General features: G+C 38.4%; 1 pseudogene; it reads left to right on the forward strand.

The window, feature by feature from the left end:
- Positions 1 to 4670: 4670 nt before the first annotated feature.
- LOC115302191 lies at positions 4671 to 10082 on the forward strand (annotated as a pseudogene).
- The last annotated feature ends 363 nt before the right edge of the window (positions 10083 to 10445 follow it).

The following is a 10445-nucleotide window of genomic DNA, read 5'->3' on the forward strand; positions in this document are numbered from 1 at the left end:
GTTGGATCAGCTATTTAGAGAAAATAAACAAGACCAGTAGTGAATTTTTTTTAATGTTTATTTATTTTTGAGAGAGAGAGGCAGAGTGTGAGCATGGGAGGGGCAGAGAACAGAGGAGACACAGAACCTGAAGCATACTTCAGGCTCTGAGCTGTTAGCACAGAGCCTCATGTGGAGCTCGAACTTACGAACTGCAAGATCATGACCTAAGCTGAAGTCAGGCACTTAACAGACTGAGCCATCCAAGTGCACCCCCAGTAGTGAATTTCTAATGGCCATAGTTTTTGGTAACATATGAGAAGTTAGAGAACACCGTAACTTACTTATTTTCTCAGCAATTTGACTTATGTAGCTATCTCTTAAAACCTGTTTCCTTTTTTTCATTATCTCTTCCTTTTGTACATATTTTCATAACCATTCCACTTCCTTTACAAATGGAATAAACAATGTCTTTATTGAATGATTGATTCATCAACAGTGCGTAGTTAATTAAGGCTGGTGGGAGAAGGCATTGCAGTTGGGAAAGAAGGTGGATTAAAAAGGAGAGGAGGAAATATTGTCTTTTCTTTCATGGTAAGATTGTGCTTCTAATTAGTCAAAGATTTAAAAATGGAAAAATGTAATGCTAGAAGGGATTAGATGATTGAGTGAACTTTTCTGGGCTTGTACTGCTTGATTGAGCCAGTCGCTTTGCGTATAGAAAGCAGACATGTCAGCACAGTGATCTTTGCTAAACGTCTGGCCCCTTCGCTTTCACCAGAAATGAATCAAAATATTTAGGTATGCTCTTGGTGTTACAATTAAATTACAAATTTGCATAGAATGAAATCTTAGAAAAAGTGAAATTTGTAGCCATTTACATACAAGACATGATAATAAAAGTAAGGTTTAAAACAATAAGCCTCTCATGAGATTTCAAACTCAGTACTGTTTTTGTTTACAATGTATGCAAGGGAAAGGGGTAAAGGGATGTACCTTTAACTCTTATAAGAACAATTTTCTACCCTGAGAATTTGGCAGCCGTCACAAAATCACCATTGAGGAGGGTCTCTCTTCTGCTGGTGGTACGATTTAAAGTGGCTATCTCAGAGGTACCTGGGTGGCTCAGTCAGTTGAGCATTTGACTCTTGATTTTGGCTCAGGTCATGATCTCACAGTTTGTGGGATCATGCCCTGCATTGGATTCTGCACTGACAGTAGAGCTTGCTTGGGATTCTCTCTTCCTGTCTCTCTGCTCCTCCCCCACTTGTATTCTATCTCTCTCTCTCTCTTTCAAAATAAATAAATTAATTTAAAAAAAAAGTGATGGTCTCAGAAAGAATCTGCCCATGGCCACTAGCTAATTCATAGAATTGAGGTCACATTTATTTTAAAGTGTTGACCAGTTATATATAAAGAAAGCTTTTCTTTCTAACAAGGAGTACAGAATTATGGTTAATCCACAAAATGAGCAATCTGCAAAATGGTTCTCGAGTCAAATGTAGCTTTAACAGTAGGGTTTGTCTTTGGACTCTAGATGCAGCTGTACCTAGGATAGCACTATCTCCCTGCCCAATCTCTCCTGATGGGATTGTGCTGGTGGAAACAGAAAAGTGTTCAGGTAGCTAAATGACTCCCCTTGAGACAGATTGTCCCTGAGAAATGGGAAGCATAATTATACAGAAAAGCACCATGTTAGCTTCACATACTGTATAACAAAAGTATAGACTTGTGGGGTGCCTCCGGGTGTTAAGCGTCCAGCTCTTGGTTTCAGCTCAGGTCATGATCTCATGGTTTATAGGTTCAAGATCCAAGTGGACTACACACTGACGGTGCATCACATGCTTCCTCTCTCTTTCTCAAAATAAATAAACTTTTTAAAAAGTACAGACTGGTTTCACCTACATTAGCACTTAGATTTGGAGGATAAATATTTTATTACAAAAGTTTAAAAAAGATCTTTGTCTTTAGATGTCTAGACTTTTTCTAGGAATGGTTTTCATGAACAAATCCCAAATAAAAATGCTGCCAGAGCACCGCAGGAAGGTGTTAACCATAGTAAATATTCATAAGGTAATGAGAGAAAGATTTCTATCTAACTAGATTTGGTGAATTTATTGCTGTTTAACTGTGTATTAAACCAGGAAAAATAAATTTAATGTAAACAGGGTATATTTGGGGGGAAGAACTGTAGTTGTATTGGCTAACAAGTATACGCATGTGTACAAGCTACAGTTACACTTTTAAAACCAGATTCTTCCAAATGCTTAAGATTGTGTCTACATAAAGCTAGTATCACAATTCTGTAAAAAACAAACAAACAAACAAAAAAACCCTAATAACTACCCAAACCCAGTGACACTGGCCATTTGGCAGCACAGAAAGCAAAATTCTTATCAAACTGAATGCTCCAATTTTATAAATAGCTTGTAAATTTAAATTTAAATTAGGCAGGCAGTTTCTTCACCCTCTTTTCCCCACCCGTAGTGGAGCCATAGGTCTATTAAGGTAAAATAAAGCTTTCGAGCTGCCAGGGTTCCATTTCTATATTTGTATATTTTATTTTTATCTTAAAATGTTTTTAACGTAAACTCTATCCCCAAGTGGGGTTTGAACTCATGACCCCAATATCAAGAGTTGCATGCTCTATGGACTGAGTCAGCCAGGCACCTCTATATTTTATACTTTTAAATTTCTTCCTATATTTAAAATTGGAGATATGCTAGCAGCCTAAAAGTCTTTCTGTGCCCGGCATGTTAGCAAAGTCAATTTATTGAGAGTGTTAATTGTACACAATACATAATTTTGTTTATTGTACTTGTCTAACCTATTGTTTGTCAACTTGTTAAGAGTTCAGGGTGGCTAGGAAGGGTATCTGGGTGGCTCAGTTGGTTAAGCATCTGACTCTTTTTTTTGTTTTGTTTTGTTTTTTATTTATCTTTAAGCATCTGACTCTTGATTTCAGCCTAGGTCATGATCTCATGGTTCATGAGATTGAGCCCCGCTTGGAGTCTGCTTGAGATTCTCTTTCTGCCTCTCCCCTGTTCATGCACGAATGCTCTTTCTCTCTCTCTCTCTCAAAAACAAACAGACAAAGAAATAAACTGAAAAAGAAGAGTTCAGGGTGGCTAGGAAAAAAATTTGAGGTTCTAGATAACTCATGAGAATAGGCTGTTACTTACTGAATGATTGTTGCTTTTAAGGCTCTTGGCATAAGTGTTTAAAGCTTTATTGTAACCTTCGATACCTACTCTAAACAACTCAGTATTTATCTTTTAGTAAAGAATTTCTGGTATTATTTTGAGAAACAGTAATTATGCTCTCAATAAACCCCTTCTAGTCTTATTCAGGAGAGGGCTAGAAGGCCAAGTGTATTAGACATCAAAAGGTCTAGGACTGGGGCTAAAATCCTAATAAACATCTCATGGGTTCTTAAATTTTCCACCTTTCAGATGGGATCAGCATGCAGTGATTTGAGGACTTTGTCTTGGACAACTTCAGAAGATGGCATTATAGTTCTTTTTTTTCTTCCTCCCCTCAACAAGAAAATCTTGATCCCAGCAATTTATAAAACAATCTAGACACATAGTTTTCTCTTCTGAGTATTCAGTACATGTCTCTGGAGTGCTCTTAGGTTGTCAGATGCTGTCCTGATATTAGAGGCGGCCTGTTCTTTGTTTAAGGTTCAGGTAAGTAAGTCATAATAAGAATCGATCCACATGCAGGATCTGAGGACAGTCTCATCAGTTTATATTTTTCCAAAGTCTTGTTCTTGAATATTCCCCTGCTTCTATTTTTCTATTGAATCTAATTTCCCTTTGTGATCTTTCTTTTCTCCTTAATGAATGGCATCCGAGGGAAGATAGGGAAAATGATAAATATCTATCATAAGAGAGAGTTTGTTTTATTTATTTTGGAATGACCAGTACCCAGGTCAGTGCCAAGCACCTAGATGATGCTTAATAGATGCTTTTTGAGTGAAAGAATGTAAGGGACAGAGAATGATAGGATCATTTTTTAATGGTTATTTGTTTTTGAGAGAAAGAGAGAGAGAGAACACACGTGCAGGGGGAGGATGGGCAGTGCAGAGCCTGACGATGGGCTTGAACTCAAACCACGAGAGCATGACCTGAGCTGAAGTCAGACACTTAACTGACTGAGCCACCAGACATCCCCTTACTTACATTTTAAAGAAATATAAGTAGTGATTCTTTTACAAACTAAAATTTGAGATTAGCAGTTCCAATTCACATTCCCATTATAGAGCCTAGGCCATCATCATCTCCTACCTGGATTCCTACAATAGCCCCACCATCTCCCCAGGGCTATACTCCCTCATTAGTATGTTCTCCAAACAACAGCAGCCAGAATGAACTTGGATTTTGTCACTTCTTCGCTTTAAGTCCTTCAATGGCTTCCCAATACACTTAAAAGTAAGTCCAGACTTCTCACTGTGGCCTGGAAGGGCTCTGCATCATCTTTTTTTGGGCTAATTTTATCTCATTTCATACTCCCCTTCAGTCACCATACTTCAGTCCTATGAGGTTTTAGTGTCTCAAATGAGGCAAAGTCATTCACTCTTCAAAGACTTTGCAGACATTGTTTCCTCTAACCCTGAAGATTGTCCCTCTTCTGCCTAATCCTTCCTGCCACTTGAGTGTTACCTTCTCAGAGAGGCTTTTCCCCTAAGGATGGCAGCAGAGTTAAGGTACATATAGCTGGAAATATCAGAAAACCCCAACTCAAACTGGCTGAAACAGTAGTGCAGGGTCCAGACAGACCCCTCCAGGCAGCCTTCGCACAACAGTCCTCCTGGAGACACCATCTCCTGTGTGTTAATGTCCTCCTTAGTTCAGTTGCAAAGTGGTTGCAACAGTTCCAGCCCTCTCATCTAGCCACAGCTGCATCCAGAGGGACCAGAGCAACTTTCTCTTCTTGGAGCACTCTGGAAAGAGCAAGACTCCCTTTAACAGATTTTTCTTTGTTGGATTGGTCAGAATTAGGTCATATGCTAATTTATAAGCAAGACACTGGTGGGGAGAAGTGGAGTTATTGTGATTAGCCTTGACTAGAGATTCTTATTCTATTTTGTACCAAGTACACCTGGTAGTTTTGTGAAACCTACAGACCCCTTCTCAGAATAATGTTTTTAAATAAATATCATTAAAATCAGCTATAAAGAACTATACTTGACAAAATTCCCAAATTTGTGAGCTACTAATATATATTATATTTTATTAATTACCATTAGACTCTAATAGAAATTAATAATACTTGGTCTAATAATAATTAATGTAATTAAAACTTTTTTTTATGTTTATTTATTTTTGAGAGAGAGACAGAGAGACAGAGTGTGAGCAGGGGAGGGACCAAGAGAAAGGGAGACACAGAATCCGAAGCAGGCTCCAGGCTCTGAGGTATCAGCACAGGGCCCCATGTGGGGCTCGAACTCACAATGAGATCATGACATGAGCCAAAGTCAGACGCTTAACTGACTGAGCCACCCAGGCCCCTAATTAATGTAATTTTTAAGAAGTGTCCAGTACAAGTCATACTTTGAAATATCAGCAAGAGCTATTATGTGACTTGAAAATATCTGTGATTTCTATTGGTGACAAAGTCACAGGTACTATGGATATGCTACTTGGTTTACTGCCTACAGTGATAATTGAAGGAAATGCTAAATTTCATTTAGAGGTTGATTAAAACATAGATGTGATTTTTTTTCTTCATCTAATACATGGAAACCCTGAACTTAATCCTAAATTAAGAACTCCTGGCTTACATTTGAAGATTAAAGTATGCAATAATGTATTTAAAATGCTAAGCATAATGTCCAATACATGATAGGTGTTGAAGAAATGATAGCTTAAAAACACAGACATACACAGAAATCTTGGGGATCCAAAACCCAAAATATAATTTAAATCAATTCATTTTATCCAAATGAACTAGGAATGGAATTTCAGTGTAATATATTAAAATATACTACTCCAAAACAGTTTTACATATACATTTCAAGGCAGTTAGAAGAATGGCAAATGAGTGAAACTAACTTGGTGGATGGATTGGAACCATATCAAGAAATATTCCAAATCAAACCAAGCTTCTTAAGGTTACTAGTCAGAGAACTTTCTCCTTAATGCCATGGTTTGGCACCACCAACCACTGTGATTGATGTGCCTGGATTACAGCTCACTCTTGTCATGTTGCTGATACTGGATAAGCCAGGACCAAGACTTGGCTCTGCTGCCTATGGTGTGGTCACCTTGGCTCAATGCTGAGTAGTTCTGGCTTACACCAGTCATAGTTCTTTATTAAAGTTTAGTTCCTTACCCTCCCTTGAGAACTGTGACCATTAAGGTATCATATTTTGGTCAGAAAGATAAAGGGTCACCTTAACCTAGAGGATGGGTTGGGGGGAGAAAAGGCATTTGCTTGTTCATGTGTGTGTTTGGGTCTGGAAGGAGAAACTTGGAGAGTTGGCTGTTTTCTGATGATGGTTCTTATGTATTCTCTCCATAAAAGGAAGTAATTTTCATATTTATAGAAGTGTTATTTAATTCTCATAATTACCTTGGGTTTAGTCATTCAAAAACATTGCCTCCTCTAGACTAAGCACTCAAGTTCTGGATTCAGAAAGACCTTATTTCAAATTCTGCCACATACTGTTGGTGTGACTCTGAACAAATAACTACTTCTCTAACAAAATGAAAATTATAATATATAATATTAATATAATCAATGTAACACTATATAATATATAATAATATGATATAACATTTATCCCATTATAACATAATAGGAGTAGTGATGATAGCAGCAGCAGCAGTAGCACTAGTGTTAGTAATCACATATTTAGGATTTACTCTTACAAAGCTAAGTGCTTTGTATGGATTCTTTTATTTAATTTTCACAGCCCTAAGAAATAGCTTATACTTTTTTTCTCACTTAACAGATAAGGACATGAAGCTAACATGGGTTATGTAATTTACTTCTAAACTTTATTTTCCTTTCCTACAAAGTGGAGATAATCATGCTACCTGCCTCACAGACTTGCTTAATTGCTTTTTGTGGCAGATTTTTCATTGTATGATATATAGTAAGTGTGTGGTGAATTGCGTTGTTAGGTCATATTTGTCTACCTGATCATGTATGGCCAATAAGACTTTACTGCACTTCTACTTACATTACTAAAGTAATAGAGTAGTTGATTTTGCTTATTGATTTTGCTTATTCAGGAAGAGGTGATATGAGTTCATAATGATAATTACCACATGTGACTCAAGGGTAAATATATCCTAAGTATAGTCTATGATCATACTGATTCCATGCCTTTTGCAAAACAATTCCTGGGCCTTCATGAACATGATTTGGCAACCATAGGCACTGTTGTCATATGAGAATATTTAGCAAGAAATGTCATTTTGTCTTATAAATTTCTCTGCTTGATTCATTTTTATTCAAAATGGTTTAGGCTTGCTTTTTTTTTAATATTCAAAGTGATATATGATTTGTTAATTCTATTCTAAATATTGCTAAATTAGGAAAGAGACAACAGAAATATCTTAGGCCAAATTACCATAGGCGGGGTGGCTTAAGTAACAAGAATTATTTCTCACAGTTCTGGAGGTTGGAAGGCTGAGATCAGGACGCCAGTGTGGTCAGGTCAGGTTCTTGGTGAGTCCCATATTCCAGTTTTCCAAAAGGCTGTCTTCTTGCTGTGTTCTCACTTGAAAGAAAGAGCAGAAATCTAGCTCTCTGGCCTCTTCTTTTTTTTTTTTTTAACATTTTTTTTAAATTTTATTTTTATTTATTTATTTGTTTTTAATGTTTTATTTATTTTTGTGAGAGAGAAAGACAGTGTGAGCAGGGGAGGGTCAGAGACAGAGGGAGACACAGAATCTGAAGCAGGCTCCAGGCTCTGAGCTAGCTGTCAGCACAGAGCCCGATGCGGGGCTCAAACCCACGAACCCTGAGATCATGACCTGAGCCAAAGTCAGACACCCAATCAACTGAGCCACCCAGGTGCCCCTCTGGCCTCTTCTTATAAGGGAACTAATCCCATTCACGAGAGCTCTACTCTTTTTTTTAAAAAATATTTTATTTTGAAGTAATCTCTATACCCAAGGTGGGGCGTAAACTCATACTCCACTGACTGAGCCAGCCAGGTAACCTGAGAGCTCTACTCTTATAACCTAATTACCTCCCAAAGCCCCCACTACTACATACTATCATAATGGGGCATTCGAATTTAACATATGAATATTGGGGGGGGCACAAATATTCAGTCCATAATGTCCACAAAGCCATATTTTCAGGGTGGAATTTCTCCAGTCTTGGATTACTTTACACAAAAAAAGCCACATAAATTGTTGCCTGCTTATATCCAATGTCAAAACTTCATTTAAGAAGATACTAGGAGTGAAATTCATGGTCTTTTTTATTAAGAAGCCATCTGTCTACTATTTACGGAGCTGTAATGAACAATCTTTTGTGAACAGATTTCCCTGGCTACTAGGAAAGCTCCCTGTAGCCTTGGATGTGAGTGCCACCTGCTGGATGCTGTCCACAAAAAACTTTCCTGTACTTCAATCCAAGAATGGCAAATCATTACCTGGGAAAATGCCCAGGTAACACCCCTCTGATTTTAGGTCACAAGCACAGCTGTAATGCCTAATAATGAGTAATGTAATCTTTGAATAAGCGCACAGATTTTATAAGAAAAACACACTCAGGAAACAAACCCAATGCAAAAATATTCCACTGAGCTTTTGTTTATAAGCTTGCCAGAATATAGTAAATAGTTCTCTGTTTATATTATGAGCTCACTGAATTTTATACATTGGTGACATAGGTAGTTGGTGGGTGGCTTTTTACTTTAAGGAGCCTCTACCTATATCTTGCAGAAGGCTAGGAAATTAGGGACCCCTTAGCTATGGCCATGTGTTAGCCTCAATGCCAAATACGTAATCTCATCAATTTTAGTTTTGGTGCCATATTACCTGTTTGGGGCTTAGGGGAAAAGCGTTTCTTTGCATCACCTTAATAGGTTCTGTGACTTAAGGACTCAGTAGCCTGGGGCTCATTTTAACCTTGGGACAATTTGTAATTTCCATTGAAGGCAAGAAGGTAGAAATAGCTCTTTAAGGGAAATAAATACACACCTTGGTCTATCAAGGGCTTCACGAAGTTTCTGCCAGTTTGGTCCTTGGGAAGGGCATGAAAATTGCATAGCATTGTTTGCGTGCTAGCTACCCAGGAGGAAGCAGAGGGAAAGAGGCCCTTGGAAAGGGACGATTATCTAGTCACCTTGAGTTATTTAAAAAAATTTTTTTTTCACCATTTATTCATTTTTGAGAGACAGAGTTTGAATGGGGAGGGCAAAGAGAGAAGGAGACACAGAATCCAAAGCAGGCTCTAGGCTCTGAGCTGTCAGTACAGAGCCTGATGCGAGGCTTGAACTCACAGACGGGGGCATCATGACCTGAGCTCAAGTCAGATGCTTACCTGACGAGACACCCAGGCACCCCTCCTCGGGTTATTTTTTATCACTTTTGCAGAAATTAAAAATTTTGATTGCTTTTCCAGAAAGTTTTAAAGTTGGGCCTTTCCTCAGCTGCTGCTAAGGTGCTCTGTCCTTCTGAGGAAGCTAAGGCTGCATTGCGGCGAGGTCCTCACTTCATCCAGTGACTAGCACTGTGCCAGCTCAGCACTTGCTTGCCTGTGGTCTCTGTCTAGGAATTCACCTGCATCTACTCAGCCTTCATCCTGCATGATGATGAGGAGAAAGTCATGGAGGATAAGATCAATGCCCTCATTCAAGCAGCAGGTATAAGTGTTGAACCTTTCTGGCTAGGCTTGTTTGCAAAGGCCCTGGCCAATGTCAGTATCAGGAGCCTCATTTGCAATGTAGGGCCTGGTGGACCTGCCCCAGCTCTGATGGTGCACCAGCAGTATGTCCTGCTTCTTCCACTTCTGCTGCCCCAGTTGAGGAGAAGAAAGTGGAAGCAAAGAAAGAAGAATTTGAGGAGTCTGGTGATGACATGGGTTTAGGTCTTTTTGACTACACCTCTTCTGTAACCTGTTCAGTAAAAAGCTGAACTCTTAAAAAATGAAAAAGTTGGTCCCTAGGTTATCACTGACCCAAGGATTATCTTTAGTATGTTCTTGATATGATGAGACCAGTTATCTGCTTTTAGGATTTTATAGAAACTGGTGGCATATATTCCACCTGTCCTGGTTCTCTTTTCCTGGCACTGGAAAAATATTATGCATAATTCACAAGAGTCTTTTGGGTTAAAGCAAAAATTCTCTTTCTTTGTTCCAAAGTTGGCTAACAGATTTTAGTGGCTAAAATTTCTAAACCTATAAAATAGGATTCAGATTTGGAAGGGGCTCAAGGCATATAGAGCTTTCTGTTTTCATTTCTGGTTACGTGCAGCTCAGGACTATAACACCATGGT

The sequence above is a fragment of the Suricata suricatta genome, chromosome 9, assembly GCF_006229205.1.
Source record: "Suricata suricatta isolate VVHF042 chromosome 9, meerkat_22Aug2017_6uvM2_HiC, whole genome shotgun sequence".
Taxonomy (NCBI): domain Eukaryota; kingdom Metazoa; phylum Chordata; class Mammalia; order Carnivora; family Herpestidae; genus Suricata; species Suricata suricatta.